Here is a 12,681-nt window from a genome sequence, read left to right as displayed (position 1 = left end):
CTATGAAGCAACATTTCAGCAGCGCCTGCATACGGAGTATATATCTCTCAATTGATACGATATTCCCGCGCTTGTATTTCCTATCATGATTTCCTTGATAGAGGATTGCTTCTCACATGGAAGCTATTAAACGAAGAGTTCCAAATGGTGAAGTGAAATCATCCCTTCGTAAATTTTACGGACGCCATCACGAGTTGGTTCACCGTTAAAGAATAACCGTTTCACAGATGATATCGAATATGTTCCTTATGTCGTAACTACAATACCCTTCCCTTTTCACGATTGAGAGCTACCGAATTAGGATTTTTACCGGATTTGAAATAACATAAGCAACACGACGTCTGCCACATGTGGAGCAGGATCTGCTTACCCTTTCGGAGCACCTGAGATCACTCCTAGTTTTTGGTGGGAATCGTGTTGCTGAATCTTTAGTTTTCTATGTTTTGTCTTCTGTACTATTATTTGTCTGTTTGTCTTTTTATTTTAAGCCATGGCGTTGTCAGTTTATTTTCAATCTATGAGTTTGACTGTCCCTCAGGTATCTTTCGTCCCTCTTTTACACATTACACCATAATGCAATTAATTTCAAAGAAAGCGTGAGACTACAAAATTATTTATTTTTTATTTTAAAAAACGAATTTTGATCACAGTATTGTAGATAAATGTATAAAATTAAAAATCAGTTCTTATCAATATTTTGCATAGTTTTAAATGTCGTACACCATTCATTGACACCATTCCCGATCGCACGTTACACCATTACACCATCCCCCTTACACCATTTCACCATTTGCCATACACTCTTACACCATTCACGGCCTGTTACCCTGCTACACTTTTGCACCTGTCCAAAGTCTGAAGCCTCTGACCTTTGCTAGTGTTGTATTATTTTCATTTTTAGTTCAATTATATACTTTGCAGTTTGGTATGACGTCCATTTTCACTAAACTAGTGAAGTTGAAATCATCCCTTCGTAAATTTTACGGACGCCATCACGAGTTGGTTGACCGTTATGGAATAACTGTTTCACAAATGATATGGGATATGTTCCTTATGTCGTAACTACAATCCCCTTCCCTTTAATGAATGTGACCTACCGAATTAGACTATTTACCGGATTTGTAATCACATAAGCAACACGACGGGTGCCACATGTGGAGCAGGATCTGCTAACCATTCCGGAGCACCTGAGATCACCCCTAGTTTTTGGTGGGGTTCGTGTTGTTTATTCTTTAGTTTTCTATGTTGTGTCATGTTTACTATTGTTTTTCTGTTTGTCTTTTTCATTTTTAGCCATGGCGTTGTCAGTTTGTTTTAGATTTATGAGTTTAACTGTCCCTTTGGTATCTTCCGTTCCTCTTTTATTGCCGTTGATCCCCTAAATTCATGCCAATATTTCAAAAAAGAGACAAGAAGCCTATTGGTCATTTCTATATGGAGTTTTGGCTTGTTGACTGTACTGTTACATATGATTGTCACATCTGCTGTTTTTGAAGGGTTTTTGTATCAATCATACCTATATATCCTAATTTTCAGAAGGTGCCGATATTAATCCTTTTAAGTGTTGATTCACCTTTTGTAGTCAGTTTTGCTTGTGAGAGTGTTGATTTTCGACAAAATTACAATTAACTTCAAGGTGTCGCTCAGCAATTACGCCTTGTCTACACTTTTGGAGATCAAAAGTTAAGATGATGACAAAATATCGTAAAATCAGAAATTAAAAAAGAAAAAAATATGTAGTTGGTGCTACATGCTTTTTATTACATGATTGTATAATGTTTCAGTTAATCAACCTGTCCCATCGTATGCTCTTGCAAACCTTTCAATATTAACCCTCAGCCTTGTTTGGTTCGAAGAAACTCAAAACTGCATATAACAATAACTCAAATTAACAAAAAGCTAAAGTAAGAAATTGTATACTTCCCTGTAATAGCGCGTACTCAAACGAAACGTTATATTTTATAAAACTATTGTATTAACTTAAAATTTTGACAGTGTGTAGAAACAGAAATAATGTATTTCTTAACAATACATAACGTATGAACCGATATCAATCATTTTCTTTTATCTCTGCATAACTTCTCAATCCATCCTAAAGTAAAAGGCCAAACCTAATCACCAACCTTGAATATCGATACACGTTTCAAGAGGTCATATGGTCGTTTTAAATTTTTAAATAACCTCTGCATTGGAACTTTACTTTCTTCAATAACATAATTAATGTGCAATGCTCTATTTCAAAATAACAAGCTTTTTCGTATGATTCTCTGTACATTGTCATACATTAACCTTTTTTCTGTTATAAGGTATTAAAAATTACAAAGGCTTGATAAGATTTTAACTTGACTTTTTAAAACAATACTTTAGAAAATATGAAAAGTAAAGGTAGAAGTTTGCGGGCCAAACTTTTAACGGCATTGTATGGAGAAAAAAGCGAGAGTATTTAAAATTTCTGATAAAAAGTTAAAACAAGACCGAAGAACATTCAAAATAATATTATCTTCAAAGATTTTATATTATTGAGGATTAGGAGGATCCGGTGGTGGTGGTGGTACCCAAACTTGGGGTTGATCCTGGTGTGGTTGAATTGTTTTTATAGTTGTTTGCTTTAACTCTGTAATTAACAACAGAATGAAATATAAAATACACAAATACCAAACTGCAAAGAAAACTGAAATCGGAAAGTTACTTAAAAAAATCAAAATCAAAACCTCAGACACATCAAATTAATAGAAATCAACTGTCATATTCCTGACTCCATACAGGCATGTCCTTATGCAGAAAAGGGTGAAATCAACTTGGTTTTATAGCCTGCGTATCCTCTCACTTTTATGCCAGTCAACAGTATGACAATGCCAAATTTCATAAAAAAGGGTATCAAGGGGACTGACTTTGCTATTTTGATGCAATTGGTTAAGTATAACACAGGGTGTTGAAGTACGGCACTCATAATTAGTTCCCTTATAAATCATTCATTATTCTCGTAGTTTTGTTTGCAATCATATAAAAAATAAGATCTTTTTATCGATAATTTTTAAAGCCTCTGACAACTGCTGTATAAAGGTTGTTTTAATGTTGTGCGCAAGTGTCATTGGTTTTAAAAATGATTACGGAGGAAAACTGTAATTTGGTTGTTATCATTGGTTCATTTGTCATATTTGTTTTTTTCGAAATTTGATGTTTTCTTACGTTTCTCACTCAAATGTGTTCATATTTTTCATGCCGGACCTATTATATTCAGCTGTATGGTATGAACGTTTCTTATTGTTGAAGGCCGTACAATTGCTTATAATTGCTAACAGCTACTTGTTTTGAAATTTTTTGGATAGTTGTCTTATTTGGAATCATACTCTACTCCTTTTTATAATGGAATATCTTTCAATTAATTTGAAAAAACAGAACGATTCAAAAACTTGGTATAATCATATAAATCGTACATGTCCTTTTATAGTTCGTTCTCATGTTGTACTGTTATACCATGTTAGGGGAGGGTTGGGATCCCGCTAATATTTTTAACCCCGCCACATTATTTATGTATGTGCCTATGCCAAGTCAGGAGCCTGTAATTCAGTGGTTGTCGTTTGTTTATGTGTTACATTGTGGTTAGTTGTCTCATTGGCAATCATACCACATCTTCTTATTTTATACTAATTGTATTTTTAATAAAAAAAGGCATACATTGTGGCTGATTTTCATTATTTACAACTGATCTGTTATAATATTATGACAGATGAGGCTTTCGTTTTTTTCAATAACATATTTTATTATGTACATTGTTTTCCGTTTCATAATCGAAAAGCGGATTTACTAGTTTTTTTTTTATATATGTGCAATTGCCTTGAAATTGGAGGGATATGATGCATTAAAATAGAAAACTGAAGATCGGTTTCAAAAGAAATCATCACCTACACATATGTATTACTGTGTTTGATCCATCGTGTAAACAGTGGCAAAGTCATTTGTTGTAGCCTGTTTCAAGTCATAGGAATCAAACGTAGAATTTACTTAAAGTTCCGATGAACATGTTCAGTTATGCAGATGAACAACCAATGCCTAATCAAATCGATATAAGAAGAGGAGTGTAAATGAGACAACTCTCTATCCACGTCACAACTTGTTAAATTAAATCAATATAGGTCATAGTACGGTATTCAAAACGGAGCCTTCTCACAGCGAACATCAAACTATAAAGGGTCCAAAATTACTAGTGTAAAAGCATTCAAACACGAAAACTACAGGTATAATCTATATGATAAACAAGAAACGAAAAACTCTTTTATATATGGACAGCAACCAACGACTACCAGTGAACAACAGGTTCCTGACTTAGGAGAAGTACAAACAAATGCAGCGGGTTTAAACGTTCAATCTTATCCAAAATAATAGTGAAACATTACAACATTGAAAGATTCACTACAAAATATCAATTGAAATGTATTTCTATTTGTATCCATCTGATGAGTTAAGCCTTTTTCAACTGATTTGTTTAGTTAGTTCTTTTGTTCTACTGTTTCACCACTGTCCCAGGTTAGAGGGAGAGTTAGGATTTTAAACTATTTTAACTATATTTGTCACTTTTTTATCATTTCATGTTTCTGCCATCATAAACACCCGTTTTGATATATGATTGTAATTCAAACTTGAAATAAATATTATTGTCTAAACACTCTACCATTTTTCATGAACTTAGCAAATTTTTTAAATTGAATTTTAAATCCGTTGTTCCAAAAATAACATGTTGTTGCAATTTGGTTTGCAGTTTATGATGAATATGATCGGGGAAAGACAAAGATTATTGCTATTTTAATCCATATGTTTGCTTGATGAGACAACAAATGTTGAATAATTTGACAGGTCACATTTGATATTCATATTTTTAAATAACTTGTTACCTTTTGAATAATTTCGATCAAAACATCGCTCTCTATCTGGGAGTGTTGTTTCTACATCTTCAATTAAGTAAAGATATGTCCATATTATTCTATTCAACGAACATAAGTTTAATAAGTTGTTGTATAAATAGAAACCTTTGTAGCGCCCCTAATGGCTAAATGAACTATGTAAGTTTTTCAAAATATTTTGCGTCTGTTATTCACTACATTATAATCCTCTAAAACTAATTGTCCGATTGTTACAAATCAGAACAAAAGGAGTCTAAGATACTGTCTGTCTATGTTGATTAAAACTGTCAGCGGAATATTTGCATTTTTATCCTAAATTGACTATTTGTTCCCTTTTTTTGGTAAATTTGTCGTTTTTTTTTTAAACTTTCAAGGAAATAGTTTACATAAGTGACCATGATCATAACACTGAGTCTACTTCTTTTAGAAATAATAACTCTAAAATTTCAAAGATTAAGATTTGTTCAAATTTTTAACATCTAAAAATTAAGCAATTCATGATCTATAAATAGGAAAATATAAATCTTAAAACGTCATTTCATTTGTTATTTGAATTCTAAAGTACTTATTAAATTTATAAAAAAAAACGGTCGTCTACGTCAGGTCAATTTCAACGAAATTCTCTACCGATTAATTTTCTAATATGCAAAGTCATTTTAATCAAAATCAGCAAATATTTCGTTAAACCGGACAGCAGTGTAATGTGTTTGATACTTTATTTCTCTGATTTGAAAATTAAATGAACAATTTATTAATTTTCGTCATTATAATGTTAACAAACTGACATCAACTTTACAATAGAACTTGGAATAAGGTTTTGCTTAACATAAAATTGTTTGTGCTTGTGTTGTTGTTATTCTTGTGTTTTTGGCGGAGTTCGTGTTGCTTAGTCTTTAGTTTTCTATGTTGTGTTTTGTGAACTTATATTTGTCTGCTTGTCTATTTCTTTTTTTGCCATGTCATTGTCAGTTTATTTTCGATCTCTGAGTTTGACTGTCCCTCTGGAATCTTTCGCCCCTCTTTTCTAATTTGGGGTATTTGGTTTTTTAAACTAATTATTTTTGTATAAGATCGTATAAACTCTTTGTAAGTCGACTTGTTTAGGTTAAAATATTTTGTAAACTTTTACCCTATGTATGTATATATGCATGTTTCTAGTCAGTTATCTGATTAACCATCTTCCAAGATTGTTTGCTTAAAATGGATTTAGCAACAAAGGAAGAATTTTGATATATTTTTTTCAATAAAATAAGAGACGTTGATATACGAGTAATTTATAATTTCTAGATTAAAAGTTTGAAATTGGGCGATATGCAAACAATTGAACTCGAGAATAACTGCACAAAATCGTTACAAAAAAGGAAGATAAGTTATAAACAGCATATTTAAAAATTGCCTCACTTAATTACAAAATACATATAATAATGTATCAGTTTATAGTATAATATTTAGATAAGTTTGTGCAACAAACTTATTAAATTCGTTTGCGTCAACCGTACTTGATCAACCTTTATTTTTTCCCCTAAAGCTTTATGCATAATAGTATTTACTGCAATCCTTATAAAACGCGTAAAAGGGTTTTATTCGAAATTATGAGTTATCATTACAACTTCTATCAATTCAGAGCAAAGTCAAACGAAAGAAACACTTTGTAAATTTGTTTGTGAATGTTTCATTTTGATTTTCAATTTAATCTGAAGCGTCTGTACTGACGTTGTGTTCACATTTCACTTGATGAATAAAGCAATCATGAAGAAATTAGGGTTATTGTACTTAATCAGGTAAAGTTAATATTTAAATGAATTTTGCTTTTCTTCCTTAATGTTAAAAAAAAGATGTAAACGTTAGGTTCAAATGAAACCGGAAGAGAAATTTGGCAAACCGGAAGTTTCTTCTAAATTTCAATTCAAGGTATAAACAAATCATATATTTTTGGAATCAGGGTAAATCATTCTATAATTGGACTCTATAATTGACCTTCTAGGACGAAATTGAAATCATGTGAATTTAGGGTTGAAAGAACTACAATTGTTCTCTGTACAATTGTATTGTAATTTAATATAATTGCCTTATGTCTTAAATATTGCTGATGTTAACGGGTTGTTAATTTGAATGCAGACCTGAGGGATGATGTCGAAGACCTGTATGTTTTATGCTATATGAATGTCTTGTTTTCGATATTTTGTATCTTATCTTTCCATTGAAAACTCGATTATAGTATGTTTGTACAATGAAAACCAAGTATACAATGTAGGGATGAATTTGGTTTACTGTTAAATTTCGAATCAGTTTCAAAGGCTGTACAAATTACAAAATAGATGAAAAAAATATGGTAAATCGAAACTGTATTTGCCACATTTTGATCGTTTCATGTTTTTGCCATCATAAACGCCATTTTAAATATATATATATGATTGTTATTCAAACTTAAAATAATTATTATTGTCTACACACTCTACCATTTTTCATGAATATCGGAAAATTTCTGAAATTATAATTTAAATCCGTTGTTCCAAAAATAACAGTTTGTTGCGATTAAGTTTGTTTTTCATGTTTTTTAAACTTATCATTATTGTTTAAGATCTTATCAACAATTTGTAAGTCGACTTGTTTGGAATACAAATTTTGTTTAAACTCTAACAAATGTATGTATGTCCCAAATCACTATCGTAATTAGTCCGATTTAGCATTAATGGAAGGCCAAAGGTATTTCTATTTAATAATACTAACATGAGATTACTTACCTGGCCATGACCCACCAGCTGCAAAGTATGATGTCATGCAATATACATTTTGGTAATTAAACAATATTTGCAATTTATTTTTGTATATTTACATATAACTTCATGAATTTCTCAACTTATTAAATTCGTTTGCGTCAACCGTACTTGATCAACCTTTAATTTTTTCCCAAAAGCTTTTATGCATAATAATATTTACTTCAATCCTTATAAAACGCGTAAAAGGGTTTTATTCGACATTTTGAGTTATCATTACAACTTCTATCAATTCAGAGCAAAGTCAAACGGAAGAAACAATTTGTAAATTTTTTGTGAATGCTTCTTTTTGATTTTCAATTTAATGTAAAGCGTCTGTACTGACGTTATCTTTACATTTCAATTGATGAATAAAGCAATCATGAAGAAATAAGCGTTATTGTACTTAATCAGGTATAGTTAATTTTTGAATGAATTTTGCTTTTCTTCCTTAATGTTAAAAAAAGATGTAAACGTTAGGTTCAAATAAAACCGAAAGAGAAATTTGGCAAACCGGAAGTTTCTTCTACATTTCAAGTCAAGGTATAAATAAATCATATATTTTTGGAATCTGGGTAAATCATTCTGTAATTTGACTCCATAATTGACTTTCTACGTCGAAATTTGAAATCATGGAAATTTGGGGTTGAAAGAACTTCAATTGTTTTCTGTACAATGGAATTGTAATTAAATATAATTGCCTTATGTCTTAAATATTGCTGATGTTAAAGGGTTGTTAATTTGAATGCAAACCTGAGGGATGATGTCGAAGACCGATATGTTTTATGCTATATGAATGTCTTGTTTTCGACATTTTGTATTTTATCTTTCCATGGAAAACTCGATTATAATATTTTTGTACAATGAAAACCAAGTATAGAATGTAGTAATGAATTTGATTTACTGTTAAATTCCGAAGACTGTACAAATTACAAAATAGATGAAAAAATGTGGAAAGTTTAAACTGTATTGGCCAATTTTTGATCGTTTCATGTTTTTGCCATCCTATACACCGTTTATGTATATGATTGTAATTAAAACTAAAAATAAGTATTATTGTCTACACACTCTGCCATTTTTTAATGGTTTTTTTTTTTTAACTTATTATTATTGTATAAGATCGTACCAACAATTTGTAAGTCGACTTGTTTGAAATACAAATTTTGTTTAAACTCTAGCAGATGTATGAATGTCCCAAACCACTATCGTAATCAGTCTGATTTAGATTAAACATGGTATTTCTGTTTAATAATACTAACATGAGAATACTTACGTGGACATGGTATTTTTGTATATTTACATATAACTTCATGAAGTTCTCGGTCTCAACCGTACTTGCACAACGTTCAAATATTTGTATATAATAAAATGATATCTCATTCTTATGATTTTATCGTCAAGACTGAAATCCTTAGAATTTGATTAAGCGAGAAAAGTTATATTTTGAATATTTCACGAGACATGTTTATTTTATTATTTGTTACTGCTTTTTTCATCTTAAAAAATTAGTGTGAGTTTTTAAATCACTCTAAAGCATAATCATATATAGGTATACGTGGAATAATTGGGAGGGTGTTTTCTCTGCTTTATAGAATCACATCATTGGAAGATATTTGAAATTAAAATTCCATATATATTACATTTTTAAAAAAGTGTTACCTTTTGAATATTGGCAAACCAAATACCAAAATGTATAATTATGTATGTTAATGTTATTAACAAATGTGTATGTTAACTATATTCTAATTGTTTAGTTTTTAGGTCTCAACAGTACCTTATCGACGAATTTTCATCATTATAATGTTAATAAACTGACATCAACTTTACAATAGAATTTTGAATAAGGTTTTGCTTAACATTAATTTGTTTGTACTTGTGTTGTTGTTATTCTTGTGGTTTTGGCGGAGTTCGTGTTGCTTAGTCTTTAGTTTTCTATGTTGTGTTTTGTGAACTTATATTTGTCTGTTTGTCTATTTCTTTTTTTTTTTGCCATGTCTTTGTCAGTTTATTTTCGATCTCTGAGGTTTAATGTCCCTCTGGTATTTTTGTCCCTTTTTTCTAATTTAGGGTATTTGGTTTTTTAAACTATTTATTATTGTATAAGATCGTATAAACTCTTTGTAAGTCGACTTGTTTAGGTTTAAATATTTTGTAAATTTTTACCCTATGTATGTATATGCATGTTTCTAGTGAGTTGTCTGATTAACCATCTTCCAAGATTGTTTGCTCAAAATGGATTTAGCAACAAAGGAAGAATTTTAATATATTTTTTCAATAAAATAAGAGACGTAGAGTTGATATACGAGTAATTCATAATTTCTAGATTAAAATTTGAAATTGGGCGATGTGCAAACAATTGAACTCGAGAATAAACGCATAAAATCGTTACAAAAAAGGAAGATAAATTAAAACAGCATATTTAAAAATTGCCTCAATTAATGACAAAATACCTATAATAATGTATCAGTTTATAGTATTATATTTAGATTAGTTTGTGCAATAAACTTCTTAAGTTCGTTTGCGTCAACCGTACTTGATCAACCTTTATTTTTTTCCCAAAAGCTTTCATGCATAATAGTATTTACTTCAATTCTTATAAAACGCGTAAAAGGGTTTTATTCGACATTTTTAGTTATCATTACAACTTTTATCAATTCAGAGCAAAGTCAAACGAAAGAAACACTTTGTAAATTTTTTGTGAATGTTTCATTTTGATTTTCAGTTTTATTTGAAGCGTCTGTATTGACGTTATGTTTACATTTCAATTGATGAATAAAGCAATCATGAAGAAATTAGGATTATTGTACTTAATCAGGTAAAGTTAATATTTAAATGAATTTTACTTTTCTTCCTTAATGTTTGAAAAAGATGTAAACGTTAGGTTCAAATGAAACCTGAAGAGAAATTTTGCAAACCAGAAGTTTCTTCTAAATTTCAAGTCAAGGTATAAATAAATCATATATTTTTGGAATCAGGATAAATCATTATATAATTTGACTCCATAAGTGATTTTCTAGGTCGAAATTGAAATCATATGAATTTGGGGTTGAAAGAACTTCAATTGTTCTCTGTACAATTGTATTGTAATTTAATATAATTGCCTTATGTCTTAAATATAGCTGATGTTAACGGGTTGTTAATTTGAATGCAGACCTGAGGGATGATGTCGAAGACCGATATGTTTTATGCTATATGAATGTCTTGTCTTCCATATTTTGTATCTTATCTTTCCATTGAAAACTCGATTATAGTATGTTTGTACAATGAAAACCAAGTATACAATGTAGTAATGATTTTGTTTTACTGTTAAATTCCGAATCAGTTTCAAAGACTGTACAAATTACAAAATAGATGAAAAACTGTGGAAAATTTAAACTGTATTGGCCATTTTGTGATCGTTAAATGTTTGTGCCATCTTAAACACTATTTTAGATATATGATTGTAATTCAAACTTAAAATAATTATTATTGTCTACACACTCTACCATTTTTAATGAATATCGCAACATTTTTGAAATTATAATTTAATCCGTTGTTCCAAAAAAACCTGTTTGTTGCGATTAATTTTTTTTTATGTTTTTTTTTTTAACTTATTATTATTGTATAAGATCGTATCAACAATTAGTAATTCGACTTGTTTGGAATACAAATTTTGTTAAAACTCCAACAGATATATGAATGTCCCAAACCACTATCGTAATCAGTCTGATTTAGATTAAACATGGTATTTCTGTTTAATAATACTAACATGAGAATACTTACTTAGAAGTAGTTCAAAATCTGCAAAGTATGATGTCATGCAATATACATTTTGACAATTCAACAATATTTGCATTTTATTTTTGTATATTTACATATAACTTCATGAATTTCTCAACTTATTAAATTCGTTTGCGTCAACCGTACTTGATCAACCTTTATTTGTTTCCCAAAAGCTTTCATGCATAGTAGTATTTACTTCAATCCTTATTAAACGCGTAAAAGGGTTTTATTCGACATTTTGAGTTATCATTAAACTTTTATCAATTCAGAGCAAAGTCAAACGAAAGAGACACTTTGTAAATTTTTTGTGAATGTTTCATTTTGATTTTCAATTTAATCTAAAGCGTCTGTACTGACGTTATGTTCACATTTCAATTGATGAATAAAGCAATCATGAAGAAATTAGGGTTATTGTACTTAATCAGGTAAAGTTAATATTTAAATGAATTTTGCTTTTCTTCCTAAATGTTCAAAACAGATGTCAACGTTCGGTTCAAATGAAACCGGCAGAGAAATTTGGGAAACCGGAAGTTTCTTCTAAATTTCAAGTCAAGGTATATATAAATCATATATTTTTGGAATCGGGGTAAATCATTCTATAATTTGACTCCATAATTGACTTTCTAGATCGAAATTGAAATCATGTGAATTTGGGGTTGAAAGAACTTCAATTTTTCTCTGTACAATTGTATTGTAATTTAATATAATTTGTTTTACTGTTAAATTCCGAATCAGTTTCAAAGGCTGTACAAATTACAAAATAGATGAAAAATGTGGAAAATTTAAACTGTATTGGGCATTTTTTGATCGTTTCATGATTTTGCCCTCATATGCACCATTATAGATATATGATTGTAATTCAAACTTAAAATAATTATTATTGTGTACGCACTCTACCATTTTTTATGAATATCGCAAATTTTTGGAATTGTAATTTAATCCGTTGTTCCAAAAATAACAGCTTGTTGCGATTCAGTTTTGTTTTTGTTTTTTTTTTTAACTTATTATTATAGTATAAGATCGTATCAACAATTTGTAAGTCGACTTGTTTGAAATACAAATTTTGTTTAAACTCTAGCAGATGTATGAATGTCCAAAACCACTATCATAATCAGTCTGATTTAGATTAAACATGGTTTTTCTGTTTAATAATACTAACATGAGAATACTTACGTGGACGTGGTAGAGGAGCTGTAAAGTATGATGTCATGCAATATACATTTTGACAATTAAACAATATTTGCAATTTATTTTTGTATATT

This window comes from Mytilus edulis, chromosome 7, assembly GCF_963676685.1.
Source record: "Mytilus edulis chromosome 7, xbMytEdul2.2, whole genome shotgun sequence".
Lineage (NCBI taxonomy): Eukaryota > Metazoa > Mollusca > Bivalvia > Mytilida > Mytilidae > Mytilus > Mytilus edulis.
Note: the sequence above shows the minus strand (reverse complement) of the source record.